The sequence below is a fragment of the Callorhinus ursinus genome, unplaced genomic scaffold, assembly GCF_003265705.2.
Source record: "Callorhinus ursinus isolate GAN/ISIS: 27379988/994484 unplaced genomic scaffold, GSC_fseal_2.0 scaffold34, whole genome shotgun sequence".
In the NCBI taxonomy this organism is placed as follows: Eukaryota; Metazoa; Chordata; class Mammalia; order Carnivora; family Otariidae; genus Callorhinus; species Callorhinus ursinus.
Genome location: NW_027397096.1, coordinates 5052161 through 5069591, shown reverse-complemented (window position 1 = coordinate 5069591; position 17431 = coordinate 5052161).

Here is a 17431-nt window from a genome sequence, read left to right as displayed (position 1 = left end):
TTGCAAAGTTTAGTGCTTTTTTGTGTGTCCAGTGTAAGACTGATGCAGTACCGCAGCATATTAAGCAAGAAGGGTAATGAATAACACAAGTACTACTTTAGAGTTAATGCTTCATGAATGCGGCCACTTTTATGTTGATTTGTTCTAGGAGAACTGTTGTAGTAATTATTACTTTAAAGGCACAGAAAAGCTCTGGAACGGGAAAATAACTGTTGAGCAAAAGAAAAAGATAATCTTTTAGGGGAACCAACAGGCTTATAGTAAGTCTATCTGGTTAAAGTAACCAAAGGAAAGTCTAGTGATGTGGGCCTTTTGAGGAGGCAGAATAAGCAAAACTTATTCAGTCACATGTGCTCTTTTTTAAAAGATTTTATTTATTTGACAGAGACACACACAGCGAGAGAGGGAACACAAGCAGGGGGAGCGGGAGAGGGAGAAACAGGCTTCCCGCTGAGCAGGGAGCCCGATGCGGGGCTCGATTCCCGGCTCGATCCCAGGACTCTGGGATCATGACCTGAGCTGAAGGCAGACGCTTAACGACTGAGCCACCCAGGTGCCCCCAGTCATGTGTGCTCTTGAAGACTTGGTCGTTGCCACTGAAATTATCTGGAAGTTCTTACAGTTGGCTCTGTGAAGGGTGCAAGTTACAAATTTGAAAACCAATACAAAATGTGCCCAAGTTACTACTTGAGAATCCTGTTTTACAAAAACCACAAAAGCATCTTAATCTTTAAACCTGTTGCGATTTTTTTTTTTTGCATTTTACTTTGTAATACATCTGCTTCATAATTTGAAAATAAGATACCATTACTTATTCTTCACACTATGATATTATTTACTCTCCAACCGACATATCTGATCAGGTAAAAATTGCATTTCTGGAGGATGCATTCTCTGAGAAGGCCAGATTGCTTGCTACCTTTTCATGTGAAAATCATAGTGCCAAGGTGAAAGGGAGATTGCAGAATATAAGTGAAGTAGAAACACTCTTAAATTTCCCGTTTGTGGAGAAGATAATAACAGGATGATCCTACTTTAGAGTTGAGTGACCGAGGAAGGTAGGAGAGATGTGGTCGGGTCAGATTCTAGCTCTAGGATTTTACCAAAATGATACTGCTTTCTCTTGCCAAAAGCATGCCATTTGGAGAACTGGCAAGAGATCATTTATATTCAGATTTGATTTCCTATTTTAGTGCCACACAGGGTGCCTCACGCTCAGCAGTCACGCTGTCCTTCACAATTTCAGATGATTTAAATAACTTCAAATGACATTAAGACCTGTAATTTGACCTTGGGTTGGCATACCTTAACTTTATGATCCTTGAAGTCCCCTGCCTACTTGTGACAGAGTAAAGTTGGATTCAGCTGGTTTGTACTGCCCTCAGGGCAAGACCAAAAAAGGCTGGACTTGGCTGTAGCATGTTTGTGGGTTGAGGCAGTGGCTGATGGGTGCAGAGGACTTGGCTATCAGCCAGCCCTCGGAGGAGAAAGTCCCAAGTATGAGAAGACGGCATCGTCTCCTAAGCCAGAAACCTGGGAGTGAATCCAACCGTCAGGTGAATCAAGCGAAGGTTTGTGGGTGAAATTTTTATCCAAGTAATTCTGACCAGGTTTGGGCCTAAGAATGCATTTTAACTATAGAATGTATAGATTATTAAACACAAGTAATTCCTACAGTAGAGTTAAATACCAGTTTCTTGTATGTCAGTTTCAAAATCCAGCCAAGCATCAATTTGGAGTATACTGGTTTTTTGTTTTTAAATCCCCTTGGAAGTAAAAGCTGTTCAAATGCAACCTGGAGAAATGGCCATCATAACCTTGGCTTACATTAATGGTAAGATGTTTGGGAGGAATAAAGATCAGTAGACAATTTCACCCTGCCCTTTGCTCTGAAAAGCTTGCTTTTAGCCAAAGCAAAATATCTGGTTTGAATAAGGTGTAAATTTATTTATTTATATTATGGGTGGTTGGGTAGCTTTGTGTGGTTGTGATTTGGCATTTATTATATATGTTTAACAGTTGAGTCAGGAAAAAAGATTGAGGCTGGGACTGGGAAGGGAAGAGCAATTTCATTCAATTTTTTTTTTAAGATTTTATTTATTTATTTATTGAGAGAGAGAATGGTAGAGAGCACGAGAGGGAAGAGGGTCAGAGGGAGAAGCAGACTCCCCGCTGAGCAGGGAGCCCAATGCGGGACTCGATCCCGGGACTCCGGGATCATGATCTGAGCCGAAGGCAGTCGCTTAACCAACTGAGCCACCCAGGAGCCCTCATTCAATTTTTATTAACTGGCATTTTCCCTTCTGGAGACGACAACTATGATTATCCTTGTGGTTTCTCTTTCAGAGGTGATAGAAATCTAGGAACTGTCTCTACCTGTAATACTGCAGGGAATCACTCTTCTGGTCTGAAAATAAACCCTAGACTTTGTTTAGGAAAACGTATAATACAGTGATGATGGTGATCATTTTTTTGTTTTGTTTTGCTTTAAATGAGGCTGAAGCACTAATAACTCTCTTATTCCAAAAATAAAGTGTGAACCATAGAAATGAACCTCTAGTATAGGTCAGGAAATAGAGTTAAAATGAGTTGGTAATGAAGACAGATGAAGTGGTGACTCCAATAAGTGGTTTTGTATATGTTTCCCAATTGCTCTTTAATAATGAAATGTTCTTGCAGGAAAAAAAGATGACTATTAAAAGCAAGTTGAGAAAGCTAGTGAGAATGGTAATAAAACAGGCTGGGATGAGGCTGATAGAAAACGGAAACCAGGGCACCTGAGCATCTGCCTTCGACTCAGCTCATGATCCCAGGGTCTTAGAATCAAGTCCCTCATTGGGCTCCTTTTTGGGGAGTCTGCTTCTCCGTCTGCTGCTGCCCCTTCCCTCTGCTCGTACTCTCTCTCTCGCCAAATAAATGAATAAAATCTTTAAAAAAAAAAAAAACAACGGAAACCATAAAGACCCAAGTTTGCACTCAGCCTAATCAGCTCTAAGGCAAAATGGGAAGCTCCCCCAGTAAGTCACATGATTCACTGAGTCTGTCTCATACCATCCTTTGATCCTGAATTGAGGAGAGCACAGTTAAAGCGTTCTTAGGACCAGCAGGAATACCTCCTTAGCCCTCCCATAGGCGGCAACTCTGCTAGAGCGCACAGGTATCCATCTCTGTTTTCCTGAACTGTCTCCCGCCTCTAAGGCCCCTGAGATCATTTGGCAGGAATGGCAGGTTTCAAGCTTGAGTTTAGGAGAGAAGCCGCAAACATTCCTGTGGGCCTGTGGTCCAAGGGTCTGGAGCCCTGGGTCGGGTTGTGTCCACCATCACCTCCTGTGGCATAAGCCTGTTTTCACTTGTTCTACTGAATTTCATGGCATTCCAGTTCTTGCAGATATTTGAGTTTATGACCCATTACATAGATGGCCTCTCTTTGGTGGTGGCAGATACTCTGCCCCAGCCCAAAGCGCTCTTGCCCCTTTTCCTCGATTCCATCAGTCTTAATTTCTACACTTCTTCCTTGGCCTTTTCAAATATGCCCTGTTACTTGTTACTGCTCCTTAGGTATTGGTGCCTCAGTGAGAAGACAAATGTCTTCAGCCCTGAGGGGTCCTGTGGCCTCCTAAGGGTTCTGCTGCCCATGGCTGGCCTTTGGGTCCCAGTGAGAGACAAAGACTAGCCCTGGTCCACAGGCATGGAAGTACCCCGGTGCTGGGGCGTTTGGATGAGAGGCCCTGAGCCAACCCACCCAGCTGCTGCTAGGTGGAGAGAGCAGCTCCCTCGGAACGTCTGGGTCACGTTGCTCAGCACCCGGCAAAGATGCAGTCTTCTCGGCTTGGCCCCCTCAGTCAGAAGGGTGTTTGTACAGCAGGTTGGCCCAGTTCCTCCACCCTGGGGCCTGCTGCCCGGAGGACTTTGCAGAAGCGCCGGCTGAGGCCTCCAGCCCAAGGTTGATTGCAGCCTTGGCTGCTGAACAGCTTATAACTTTGGGAGCTTTGTAATAAGTAATAATGCCTCCCGAGCAGTGTTTAGCTTTTATTTTGTATCTGCACAGTGTCAGGTATGTGGTAGGCATTCAACGTCTGTTACTACCATTTGTTGAGCACTGGCCAAGCCAGTGCTCATTACTATTGCTGCCTGGTGCTTGGCAACAACTCAAGTATCACTATTCCCGTTTTACAGCTATGGAGGGCCAGGGAGACCAACTTACTTGTCAGGGTCCTACAACTGAGAAATGACACCCAGGATTTGAATTCCTGTCTCCAGGGCCCCGTTTCTCTCCATGATGGCCACAGATGGGCACAATACTTTAGGTAAGGCATTCAGTCAACACAGATGACTAAGCTAGTCCCTGCCTGTGTCTGCCAACCCCCCTGGGGTCAGCATGCTGTCAGACTTAACCTTTCCCCAACACATCTAGCTTTTCACTGAATCATGGAAAAAATGAGCATAGAAGGAGTGACTCCATATTTAATTTGGAGATGGAAACCCACACAGACGAGAAAATGACTGTTGAGCTCTGTCCTTTGCCCACTGCCTGGGGGAAATTGCACTGGATGTGGGTCAGTTTCATCCTCCCACTGTTTGTCTTAGGAACCTATCTCGGGTGCCTGGGTGGCTCAGTCGTTGAGCGTCTGTCTTCGGCTCAAGTCATGGTCCCAGGGTCCTGGGTTCGAGCCCTGCTTCAGGCTCCCTGCTCAGCGGGAAGCCTGCTTGTCCCTCTCCCACTCCCCCTGCTTGTGTTCCCTCTCTTGCTGTCTGTCTCTCTCTGTCAAATAAATAAAATCTTTAAAAAAAAAGGAACTTCTCGCAAACAAATCATTTTTATTACCCACGTGAACAATCAAACACACAGGCTGAAACAGGAAGCAGCAGAGCAGTCACTGGAGATGAGAAAGTCAGCTGACCTCACAGCCACTGGCTTGAAAGATCAACACCAGGGCTGGTTACAAGCTGCCAAGTCCAGGGGAAACCTGAGCCCCTTGCACCAGCTGTGCCCACAGGTTAGACTCCCTTGCCTGGAGCTGACCCAACGGGAATGCCAACCACTAGAGTGGCACTGCGCCAGGTGGGAGACTCATCCAGGTCAATGCTCCAGATGCCATCGAAGGAGCGGGGACAGTTCATAGCCAGGAAGGGCCCAAGTCAGAAATAAAGGATCAGAACATCCTTAACATGTTCATGGATTAAAAACTACACTTTTATCCCTATGCATTTGAACAACTCTGAAATTGGGATATATTTTAGAATTGATGGTGTCTTTAAATTTCCTTCTTTCTGTCTTTTTTTTTTTTTAAGATTTTATTTATTTGTCAGAGAGACAGAGAGAGCACAAGCAAGGGGAGCGGCAGGCAGAGGGAGAAGCAGGCTCCCGGCCGAGCAAGGAGCCCGAGGCGGGACTCGATCCCAGGACCCTGGGATCATGACCCGAGCCGAAGGCGGACGCTCAACCAATGGAGTCACCCAGGAGCCCCCAAATTTTTTTCTTTCTTTTTTTTTTTTAAAGTTTTTATTTATTTATTTGAGAGAGAGAGAATGAGAGATAGAGAGCACGAGAGGGAAGAGGGTCAGAGGGAGAAGCAGACTCCCTGCTGAGCAGGGAGCCCGATGTGGGACTCGATCCCGGGACTCCAGGATCATGACCTGAGCCAAAGGCAGTCGCTTAACCAACTGAGCCACCCAGGTGCCCAATTTTTTTCTTTCTTAAGTGGTACACCCTCGTGGTACAGATTATAATCAGTGGCATCTAGGATTTGATGAGCTACAAAGTGGAATTTATACAGAATTATAAGGTCAATGGGATGTTATAGATAATGCCAAGAATAGAAGACATCGGGGACATATCAGGGACAGATGATGCATGAAGGGTGAATTAAGATGGTGCAAGTGAAAGGGGAGACCGTCTGTGAGCCCTTCCTGAAAAACGGTTTGACAATGAAAATCCAGCCAATGAAAATCTATTTAAAATTGAAAAACGGCTAAAACAAATACTAGGATGGAGCCCCTGCCCTAAGCATTTCACCTGTATAATCTCCTCCTCCCAGCAACCTTATGAAGCAGGTATTGTTATCCCCATTTTATAAATGAGGAAGGAGGCCTAGAGGCTTAACTAACTTGCCAAAAAGCCGATCCCCGCCGCCCCCCCCATACGAAAGGGTGGAGTCGGGAGTCAGGATGACAAGACAGTTGCTCGATCTGCTGCTGTGCACAGAGTTCAACCTGGAGCTTCCTGGCAGGCAGAGCAAAGTAACTTGGATCTAAACGTAAATACGTGCTCAAGAAATGCAAATCTCCACATGGATGTTTAAAGTACTGTCTTCATGATTGTTGTTTTTAAAGGTAAATGCTGATGACTTTTTAAAAAGTCAAGCTACATGGAGAAGTACCAAGAACAGCATACTATTCCCCCTCCCAGAAACAACATAGGGGATCTCTGGTATCTTCCTCTGCAAATGAGGGGGGAGAAAGAGGGAGAGAATGCGGGAGAGAGAGAGAGTCCCTAGCTGGAACTTTTCTGGGGAAAGTGGGTCCCTTTGGCCTGTTTTCTCGGCACCAAATAAAATACTGAGAGGCCATCGACACAACCCCAGACAAGGCCAAGACACTTCTAAGACCATTGGCTTCAGAATCAAGAAACGTTTGTTTGTTTGTTTGTTTGTTTTTAAGATTTTATTTATTTGACAGAGAGAGACACAGCGAGAGAGGGAACACAAGCAGGGGGAGTGGGAGAGGGAGAAGCAGGCTTCCCGCTGAGCAGGAAGCCCGATGCGGGGCTCGATCCCAGGACCCCAGGATCATGACCTGAGCCAAAGGCAGGCGCCTAACGACTGAGCCACCCAGGCGCCCCAAGAAACACTTGGTTTAACACTATTTGTAGCTGCGTGACCTTGAACAAGTCCCTTCACCTCCAGAACCTCCTCTTCCTCACTTGTGAAATTAGATATCAACCTAGTACCTAAACTCCAGGGTTATCAGGATGAAAGGAGATCAAGCCCTAGAAGTACTTAGCAGTTAGCACTTAGGGCCTAGCCTAAAGTAGGGAACCATTATGATGACGCCTATGGGAGCACATCTCCATAGCAACAGGGGCCTTGGCTGTTTATCATTATCCCCTTCCTCAAACAAATTTGAGGCAAACCAGATACTTTTTTTTTTTAAGCATATCAGCCATTGTTTAAAATGTTTTGTTGTTTCGGAAATATATGCCAAAGGCCTGAAAAACAGCCACACCCCACTCTGGGCCTGCTGTGAGCAGGCAGATGATGGGGGAGTGATGGACAGGGAGGTAGAGAAGTGGATGGAATTGAGCACAGCTTCATTCATTCATTCATTCATTCCTGCCTGCCTTTCTGCATTCATTCTGTTAGCTAGGAGGCCAGGGGAAGTTACTCCAATCAGAGGGCTGAAAGCTGTCAGTAGAAGGGAGGAGGGGAAAATAACACACCAGGGCAGGACCAGCAGTTTCCATCAAGGACACAACACTCAGCTAGGGGTTGTGTTGGTGTTTCACCTGATAGCCCCTTATGGGAGCCAGTTTCAGGGGGTTTGGAGCTGAGGACCTGAGCAGAGCCATCCTGAAGTTACCTTAAGCTCATCTGAATACGAAGATCACCTCCCACGGGCGGGGTTTGCGGCCATTTTTTTGAACATACCACGTATGCACTAGCATGTTGACACGCTGGGCATGCGCAATGGAACCACAGTGCCTAAGTAACAGAGTATGTGTAAGTCCCTTAATGTATATGCAAGCTCCCTGCCCCGCCCCCTACTACCCTGCCTCAAAGCTTCCTGCACTCACCCCGCGGGGAGACAGAGCTCTGAGAGCTCCCTCCCTGTCTCCTTCCTTGTAGCAGGTAATAAAAGTCTTTGCTTTCAACACTTCCTTGGGTCGTGTTCGGTTGAATGCACCCCATGCAGGGAGCCCCTTGAGTTCAGTGGCAGTTCGTCCACTCAGCAGCACCCGAGCACTTGCCACATGCCAGACCACACCCTGTGCTAGGGACAGAGGACGCAGTTCCTGCCCTCGAAGAACCCCAGGCCAGGAAGCAGATGGAAGCAAACCCGCAAACCGCTAAAAAGCTAAGGAAAAGCCACCTTCCTGATCGCTCTAATGGGCTCCGTGCAGGATCACTTCTCACCCCCTGTTTGCTGGGCTAACACAGGAGCAACCGAAAAAGTGGGTTGACGGCAGCCAAACCGCCAGGTGGACACCCCGGCTCTGTGCCAACTAGCTGTGGGACCTCAGGCAGGTTGGGAGCTTCTCTGGGCCACTGTTTGCCTGGCTGTAAAACGGGGCTAATTATTAGCTACATCCTCACGGGGTTGTTATCAGGATTAAAGGACTTGCTAGTTATAAGACCGGAGTAGGACCTGGCCTACAGCACAAAATGAGTGGTTAAGTTGTTTTTCTTTACAAAGCTGCCAGTTCTTGGGATGGCACTGGGGTTCTATACCGACCCCACCAAAGCTCCCAGCGAGTGTGCCCCATGGCCCTTGCCAGAGAACAGATAAGTTAAGGCCAGTGTTGACCGTAAGAGTTACTTGTGGAATTTCTGAAGACATACCTGCCCGGCTCTGTCCCTGGAGATCTGGGTCTGAACCACAACCCAGGCCACACACAACAGATACCCTGTTGAAAACCACTGATCTGGTTCAAACATCATCATTTTCCTGAAGTCAATCAACTGGATCAAGACGAGGTGAAATTCACAGCGGAGCCCAGACTGGGAAACCAAGGTGCTGTTTCCTTCCAGTCTTCTTGTTGGTACCAATGCTCCCCAGTCTCCACAGCAATGGGACCTTCAAAGGGAGGTGCCAGGGGAGAGCACCGGAAACCAGGGAGAACCCTGGGGGAACTTCCGGTGGCCTCCCTACCTGGCTGCCTGTGCCGTTTCAAAGCATCCTCATACCCCGCCCCCGCAGCTCATGCCTCCCCAGCTCATTCCTTAGACAGCAGTGGTACCTGCCCTTGGGCAGAGCAAGGCCTCAGAGATCAGGAGCTGCACACTCTTCCGACTGAGCCAGCCAGGCGCCCCTAGTTACCATTTTTTTTCCCTAGTTACCATTTATAATTGCCACGTGACATTTCAGAATGTTTTGTTCAGTGATAACGATAGCTCATATTTGTATATACATCTGCTTCACATATTTCACCTTCTTCATACTTACAACAGTCCCGTGAGATTGGTCCTGCTCTAATCAGCATCCTCGTTCTACGGAAGAAGCTGAGCCACAGAGAGGTGACACATCTTTTTAGGCCCCACAGCTACTGAGTGGGACTCGAATCAGGCAGGCTGGCTCTCGGAGCTGCACCTCTGACCGCCATACCACACTGCCGCTCTCGGCACCCTGGCTCCTGAGCATTTGCGGACAGCCCGCTCTTGCTGCTCCAGCCTCTGGCAGCCCATATGCACCAAAAAAAGGACCCTGGATCCAAGGAGCTTTCCATCTACAAGCTGCCTCTGGTTAGACATTGAAAGTTGCTCCTTCTTAGGTTCCTCAAACAGTTGAAAATAGAGCTACCCTACAACCCAGCAATTGCACTACTGGGTATTTACCCCAAAGATACAAATGTAAGGATCCAAAGGGGTACGTGCACCCCAATGTTTATAGCAGCAGTGTCCACAGTAGCCAAACTATGGAAAGAGCCTAGATGTCCATCGACAGATGAATGGATAAAGAAGATGTATATATATACAATGGAATATTATGCAGCCATCAGAAAAGGAAATCTTGCCATTTGCAACGACGTGGGAACTAGAGGGTATTGTGCTAAGTGAAATAAGTCCATCAGAGAAAGACAATTATCATATGCTCTCACTGATATGTGGAATTTGAGAAACAAGACAGAGGATCATAGGGGAAGAGAGGGAAAAATGAAACAAGAGGAAACCAGAGAGGGAGACAGACCATAAGAGATTCGTAATCTCAGGAAACAAACTGAGGGTTGCTGGAGGGGTGGGGTGTGGGGGATGGGGTGGCTGGGTGATGGACCCTGGGGAGTGTACGTGCTACGGTGAGTGCTATGAATTGTGTAAGACTGATGAATCACACACCTCTACCCCTGAAACAAATAATACATTATATGTTAATTAAATAAAATAAAAATAAAAAGATGGGGGGAAAAGTTGCTCCCTCTTTTCTCCTATTAAAAATAGCTCCCCAGGGGCACCCGGGTGACTCAGTTGGTTAAGCGTCTGCCTTGGTCTCAGGTCACGATCTCCAGGTCGAGCCCCGTGTCGGGCTCCCTGCTCAGAGGGGAGTCTGCTTCTCCCTCTTCCTCTAGCCCCCCACTGTGCTCTCTGTTTCTCAAATAAAGAAATAAAATCTTTAAAAAAAATAATAAAAATAGCTCCCCAAAGAAGGAAGCTTTTGTAATGCCAAAGATGGGCTAGTGGGTCAAAAGTTACAGCTTGTATGAGCACCCTGCCTGATTGCTTTCGTGACATGCAGTCCGTCTAAACCACAGGCGGCAGCACGGGCGGGTGTAACCATTTCCCCACAGCCTCGCCAGCACCGGGTGTTATCTTAACCAAAAGAGGTTCAGCACCCAGCTTGTAAAACGGTCAGCTGCTTCTTCTTTGGGGGTTCACAGCCCCAACCCAGTGCATGAATGAAGGAAAAACTCATGAAAGGTGGGTGAAATATGAGGGTATGGAAAGGACAGAGGACTCATGCAGGCGTGTAAAGCGGGCTGGAGTCGGGGGTTTTTACGTTTACACGGGGAAGGTTATTGTCTTTCTGCTGCCCGATATAAAAACGTTTCCTTGAAGGAAAGGAGGTCGGCTGGGCACCCCCGGTGCCTGGCTCGATGCTGAGCATGTAGAGTAGTTCCATGAAACCCTCCTGCTCGACTGGCCCACACCACTCACCCGACACCCCCGGAGTGGACCCCAGACCCCCTATCAAGACAATAAGCAGACACACTACAAGCAGATCTAAGCCCAGCACTGTGGTAGTGGAGATGGCCTGATTTGCTTTTGGAGACAAACAGTTTCTCTGTCTTTGTCACTGCCTTAAAAGGAGGGGAAAGGGGGTTTGTTACCAAAGCTAGCAGGCTGCAAAGGAAAGGCTTTGGGAGTCCATGGCTGAATGGTGGTGCCCCTGATGGGACCGTTGCGGGTGCTGACAGCCCTAGGGTCATGGAAGTGTTTGATGGCAAATAAGGAGGTTGTGCAGTGGGGGTCAGGGGCGACAGAAGGACCCCAGGGACTGGTGCGCAAAGGTAGAAGCTTTAGACTGAGCTGCTTCCCGGGCAGAGAGGGAGGAAGCAGGTGGTGAGGGAGGGATCCCTGGAGGCTGACATCTGGAACTGTTCGGCTCCATACAGCCCGCCCTGCACCTGTCAGCCCCTTGCAACCACGAGCTTTTAAAGAGACTAACAGACACGTGAATTTCCTTTGTCTCACAAGTCCACTTTTAGTAAGTTTCACCCCAGAGCGGTTCCCACAGTGCACCAAGGTTATGTACCTGTAAAGATACAACCAAGAAACTACCTGATTGTCCATCGGAGAGGGCCAGCTTAACCCCAGGGGTGCTATTAGGAGCCTTTATAAGAGAAAGCTACAGGAAGAGAACAGAGCAAGTTCTAGACTGCTATGCTCAATTAGATTTATTTGTTTGCCTGTTTGTTTGTTTGTTATTGGAAAAGCTTGGAAGGATTTATATACCAAGACATTAACAGTGAGATATGAATGGGGGGGGACTAGACTTTCGCTGGGATTCTATTTTTAGACACTTCTGTATTGCTGGGAAATTCTACAGCAAACATTAAAAAAGTAATTTAAAAAAAAGCTGGAGACCAATGGACCCCTTCAAACCTATGAACAACATCATCCAGCAAAGGCACAGTGCACCTGCTGCCGACTTGTTCTGGTCTCTGGAGTGGGGAGCTTGGGGCCTGGAGGTAACCCCCTCGCACCTCACAGTGTTTACTGGCAAGTCATTTAGCCTGTCTGAGCCTCAGTGTGTCCGCCCACGATGCAGGCAGAGCCATCTCTGATGCTCAGGAGCTGCCGGGAAGCTGGGTGGGGGATGGTGGGAGCTGATGAGATGGCATGGTCAGCGCAACTCAGTGTTCGAGAGACCCAGCCGAAGCGGTGTCAGACCCAACCTCAAGTGGGGGCTGGGGGCTGGAGGAAAGAGGAAGGAAAAAACAGGAGAGGAACAGCTAGTTTCTTCTGGACTCAGCTCCTCCTCCATTTGACTCTCGCTGACCTCCCTCTTGGCACAGAAGGTCTTTGTGCTAGTCCGGCCCACGGCTTCTTCCTTCCTGGGTCTCCCCAGCCATCTCCAGCGGCAAACCCCCCCCCACCCCAGCCTCCCACTGAACAGACCTTGTCTGTACAGGTTGCTCCTAGCTTCACTGAGGTCCAGCAGCTCGCATTTTAGGACCAGGTGACCAAAGTGTCCTCTTTATGAGCAAAAAGTGAAAATTTTGGAAAGTGTTAAAAAAAAAAAAAAGCCACAGGCCCAGAATGGTGTCAGGTGTCACTTAGGCTGAGTCCCCAAACAGGCTTAGTATGGAATCTGATTGCAGTTTCAACCTCCCTGAGAAAGGCAGTCATAACCAGTCAGCCAGGAATTTTCCTACCAGCCAAGGAGTCTGCCACAGGGGCTCCCGTCCTCCAAAGGAAGTGAGGTCAGGGGCTGGTAAGACCCCCTGCGCTTCCCCGTAAGGGAAAGAGACCTTGCCTGGACAATCCTTTTTTTTTTTTTTTTTTTGGTTGATAACTTTCTTGCCCCACCCTCCTTCTTATAAAAACCTTCCATTCTGTACAACTGCTCAGAGCTCCCCTCTACTTGCTAGATGGGGTGCTGCCCAATTCATGAATCATTTAATAAGGCGAACTGGATTTTCAAATTTACTCAGTTGAATGTTTTTTTTTTAAGATTTTATTTATTTATTTGAGAGAGAGAGAGAGAGAGAGAGGACAAGCAGGGGGAGGGGCAGAGGGCAAAGCTGACTCCTAGCAGAGCAGGGAGCCCTAGTGCGGGCTGGATCCCAGGACCCTGGATCATGACCTCAGCCGAAGGCTTAACTGACGGAGCCCCCAGGCACCCCTGAATTTTGTTTTTTAACAAGAGAAAAGGAAATGCAGTCCTGGGACATCCCAGGGCAGGATCAGAAGCAGAGGGAAGACAGGGTGGGCTTGGGTAGGCATGGGAGGCAGAAGGCCACCTGGGCTGGAATACAAGCACCCAGGCCCCGGACCCAAATGAGCAGAGATGGGGGGGGGAGCGGTTCAGGACACAAGTGAGGACATCCTGTGGAGCCGGTGTAGATCCCAGGGGAATCCAATGCCAGGATGAGCCATTCCAATTTGAGCCCTGAACTTGCTATGGGACAGGGAGCCCAGGGATCTGGGGACCTGCCCAGGCAAGCCCAGCCTCCAGGGTCCTGAGATCGACCCACTGTGAACTCACATGGCCCTGGCTTTCAGAAGTTCACTAGCAACTGGCCGTCAGCGTGGCTCCTGACGTGCCTGGCACTTAGTAGGGACTCTTCAGATATCTGTCCCATGAATGAGCCAGGGAGGCAATCGAGATGCCCTGCCCACTCACCTCCTGCCAACACAAACTAACACAAACTAGGCCACGGGCCTGACCCAGTTTCTCAGCGGCGCGCGCCAAGCCCCGGGAGCGGAGGATGCGCGGGAAGCCGGAGAGCAAGGGGACCCGGCGCCCGCCGCCGCCGCCCCGCGCCCGGGATCTGCAGAAGCACCGGATCCGAGGCCGTTTCTGACATTTGCCTGGGCCGTGACTCATCTCCCCGCAGAGAAGAAAGGGGCCTTTGTGGGCTCCCCGCGCGGGCCGCGGCCGGCCGTGTCCTGGGCAGCACTGCCCCCCGGTGGCCGGGAGCGCGGTGGAGGGCGCAGGAGGCGGCCCCGGGGGCCCACGCCCGACCCCCGAGTGCAGGCCCCCGGCCTGGGGCCCCAGGACGTCCGGGAACGCACGGGGAGGACTCACCACCTCCCCGAGGGCCCGTGGGCTTCGCCCCGGGGGGAAGCTTCCACAAAGGAGGGAATTGGTTCTCCCGCCCCTGGGAAGGGCGAGCTCGGGCACCCCAGACGCCGGCTCCCCGGAGGCCTGCCCCCCGCCCCGCGCTGGAAAGAGGGAGTGCCTTCTCTGCCCAAAGCCTGGGCTTTGTTCCTCTTCAGCCGCTGCTCAACCACGTGCCTGCCGCATTTTAAAAATAGATGCAAACATCTACCCTGCCCCTTTTGTGAGTTGCCTATTCTTATCTTTTGTCCATTTTCCTATTTTTAATTTTTTTTCCTCTTGTTGGTTTTTAGAAGCACTTCAAAACGTCAAGTCTCTCACATGTGTTGCAAGTGTTATCCCAAGCTTAGAAGTTACCTCTTGTTACCTTTTGTTTTTGGTGATTTTGAACACATATGCTTTACATTTTTATGTGGTCCGACCCTTTGATGTTTTCTTGTATTCTTTTTCCCTTTGCTTTTTGCTTGTAGGACTGTTCCCATCTGAGTACCAGACAAAGATTTCCCTAATTTTCTTCCACCCCCCCCCCCCCCCCCCCACCCCCCCGCCTTGTCCTGGTCCTGCTCCTCCTCCTTCCTCTACTTCTTCAGGTTTTTAATCCCCTTTGGAATTTATTTTGATGTAAGGTATGAGGTAGGGGCGCCTGGGCGGCTCAGTCCGTTGGGCGTCTGCCTTGGGCTCGGGTTGTGATCCCAGGGTCCTGGGATGGAGCCCCGCGTCGGGCTCCTGGCTGGGTGGGGAGCCTGCTGGTCCCTCTGTCTCTCTCACGCACTTGTGCTCTCTCTCTCTCCCAAATAAATAAATAAAATCTTTAAAAAAAAAAAAAAAGGTATGAGATAAAGATCTAAACTTACTTTTTTCCAGAGTGTTAGCCGACTGCCCAAATGCCATTATTCAGCCTTTCTCTTTTATGAGAATATTCCTCACTGATTTGAAATACCACCTCAGTTATAGACTAAGTGCATGGGCCTGTTTCTGGCCAGGACCCTGACATTATACACTAAGTCAAAGGGTATAGATTTTTTCTTAAAAAAATAAAAATAAAAAATTTAGGGACTTCTGGGTGGCTCAGTTGGTTAGGTGTCTGCCTTCAGCTCAGGTCATGATCCCCGGGTCCTCGGATGGAGCCCCACATCGAACTCCCTGCTCAGTGCAGAGCCTGCTTCTCCCTCTCCCTCTGCTGCTCCCCCTGCTCATGTGCTCACTCGTTCTCTCTCTGTGTGTCAAATAAATAAATAAATAAATAAATAAATAAATAAATAAATAAATCTTTAAAAGATTAAAAGGACCTGAACGATTTAAACTCTTATAATACAAAATGGCAAACCTACCTCCAGAATGGCCAGGCTCATTTTTATCCCACCAGTGTACGAGAATGCCCTTTTTACCGTTCTCATGCCAAATCGGAGTACTATTTGGGAAAACATGTCCCAGTTTGAAAGACAAAAAAATACCACTTCATTGTTCTCTCTTAGTTTGCGGTTGACCCTGGGGATCCCTTTGGCAGGACTTCCTGGGCAGGGGAGGTCACTTTCCTGCTTCCTGTGCGGCTCACCTGACACCTGCTTTTCACTTCTCTCTACTTCTTATGGACAATGTGAACATGAGATCATTTTTTAATTTGAGCAAAATTCACATAACATACAATTAACCCTTTAAAGCAAAAAATCCACTGGCACTTAGTATCTTCACAATGTGGTGATACCATCACCGCTGTCTGGTTTCAAAGCATTTTCATCACCTCCAAAGGAGACCCCATAGCCACGAAGCAATCACTCTCCATTCCTTTCTCCCCAGAGCCTGGCAACCACGAATCTGCTTTCTGTGATTTAACTGTTCAGAGCATTTCACAGAAATGGAATCATATGTTATGTGGCCATTCGTGTCTGGCTTCGAAAGAATAGCATAATGTTTTGAGATCCATCCATGTTGCAGACTGTATCAATACTTCAATCCATTTTATGACTGAATAATATTCCACCGTATGGATATAGCACAATGTTTAACCCATTGATCCGTTGACGGACATTTGGGTTGCTTCCACCTTTTGGCTCTCGTGAGTAGTGCTCCTATGAACAGTCATGGAGACTATGATTTTTGTGAAGGCATAAGTGGGTAGTGATCTGATAAAGCAAGTTTTCTAACCTGTGAATATGTTTAATATAGGAATTTCATGATGTTACAAAGGCAAATCCCATCTTGACAGACACTTAATGAAATCAATTTTATTGATTTTTCAGGAATGTCTGGGTAAACACATATACACACACACCAAAAAAGGTACCTGTAGTGAGTAGGGAAGAAGTGAGCATTTGTTGAGCACCCATATATTAGGTCTAATTCCGGATAGCAGATGCTGCCATGCCTGTGTCCCCCGGGGGCCACATGAAGTCAACTGCTGGGAGTACCTTATGAGGGTGACTTCTTGCATCTCTGCCTCAGGACATTCCCTGGATGCGAAGCCCACACAGGGGCAGCTCAGAAGTGCCAAGGATTAGCCAGGACCCCGGGTGCGACCCTCAACCGATGAGGAGTGTTCTCACCCCTCTGCTGAAGCCTGATGTGTATCCTCTGCAGGCTCTCAGCCGGTCCCTGGTGGGGACGAACCCCAGCTGCCCACCGTGCTAACCCTGCTCCCCTCCCTTCCCTGTCTCGCTTCTCCCCTCCCTCACTGAGTGTTGGATTTCTGACTCCTCTCCTTACTTTTTTTGTTTGTTTGTTTTTTTAAATCTTAGTGAATTACCTAAATCCTGTGCCTTAGGGACCTCATTTATAACATGCTCATCATAGTACCTCCGCCACTAGGACAAAATGAGCTAACGCCTGTGCAATGTTTAGAACAGTGTCTGGCACACAACATGTGCTCAGAAATGTCAAGTTTCCTCATCTGTGAAGTACAGATTAAAATGCCCCTTTGAGGGCATCTGGGTGGCTCAGTCGGTTAAGCAAGCGTCTGACTCTTGGGTTCCACTCAGGTCATGCTCTTGGGGTTGTGGGACTGAGCCCCACATCAGGCTCTGTGCTCAGCGCACAGTCTGAGATTCTCTCTCTCCCTCTGCCCTCCCCCCCACCCACCTCTCTGAAGCATGCTCTCTCTCTCTCTCTCCCTAATAAATAAGTAAATCTTAAAAGAAAAGAAGAAAAGAAAATGCCCCCTTGAAAGATGACTGTGAGGCGTAAAGGGAATGACATCATCTGGGGAAACTACAGAGCATGGGGCCTGCCTGAGGTGAGGGCCAGTGCTGGGCATGCCAACTGGGCCATCATCATCCAGCAGCTGTGACCGCCATCAAGCAAGAGGGGCCAGTGCCGGGGTGCAGGTGACACCACTTCAGAGTCCCGGGCCACCTCCTCCTTTATCTCTGGAAAAGGCCATGTCCCTCGGGCCTCGGTCTCCACATCCCTGGAAAGAAGTGGTGGGGTTTAGGGGGTTGCT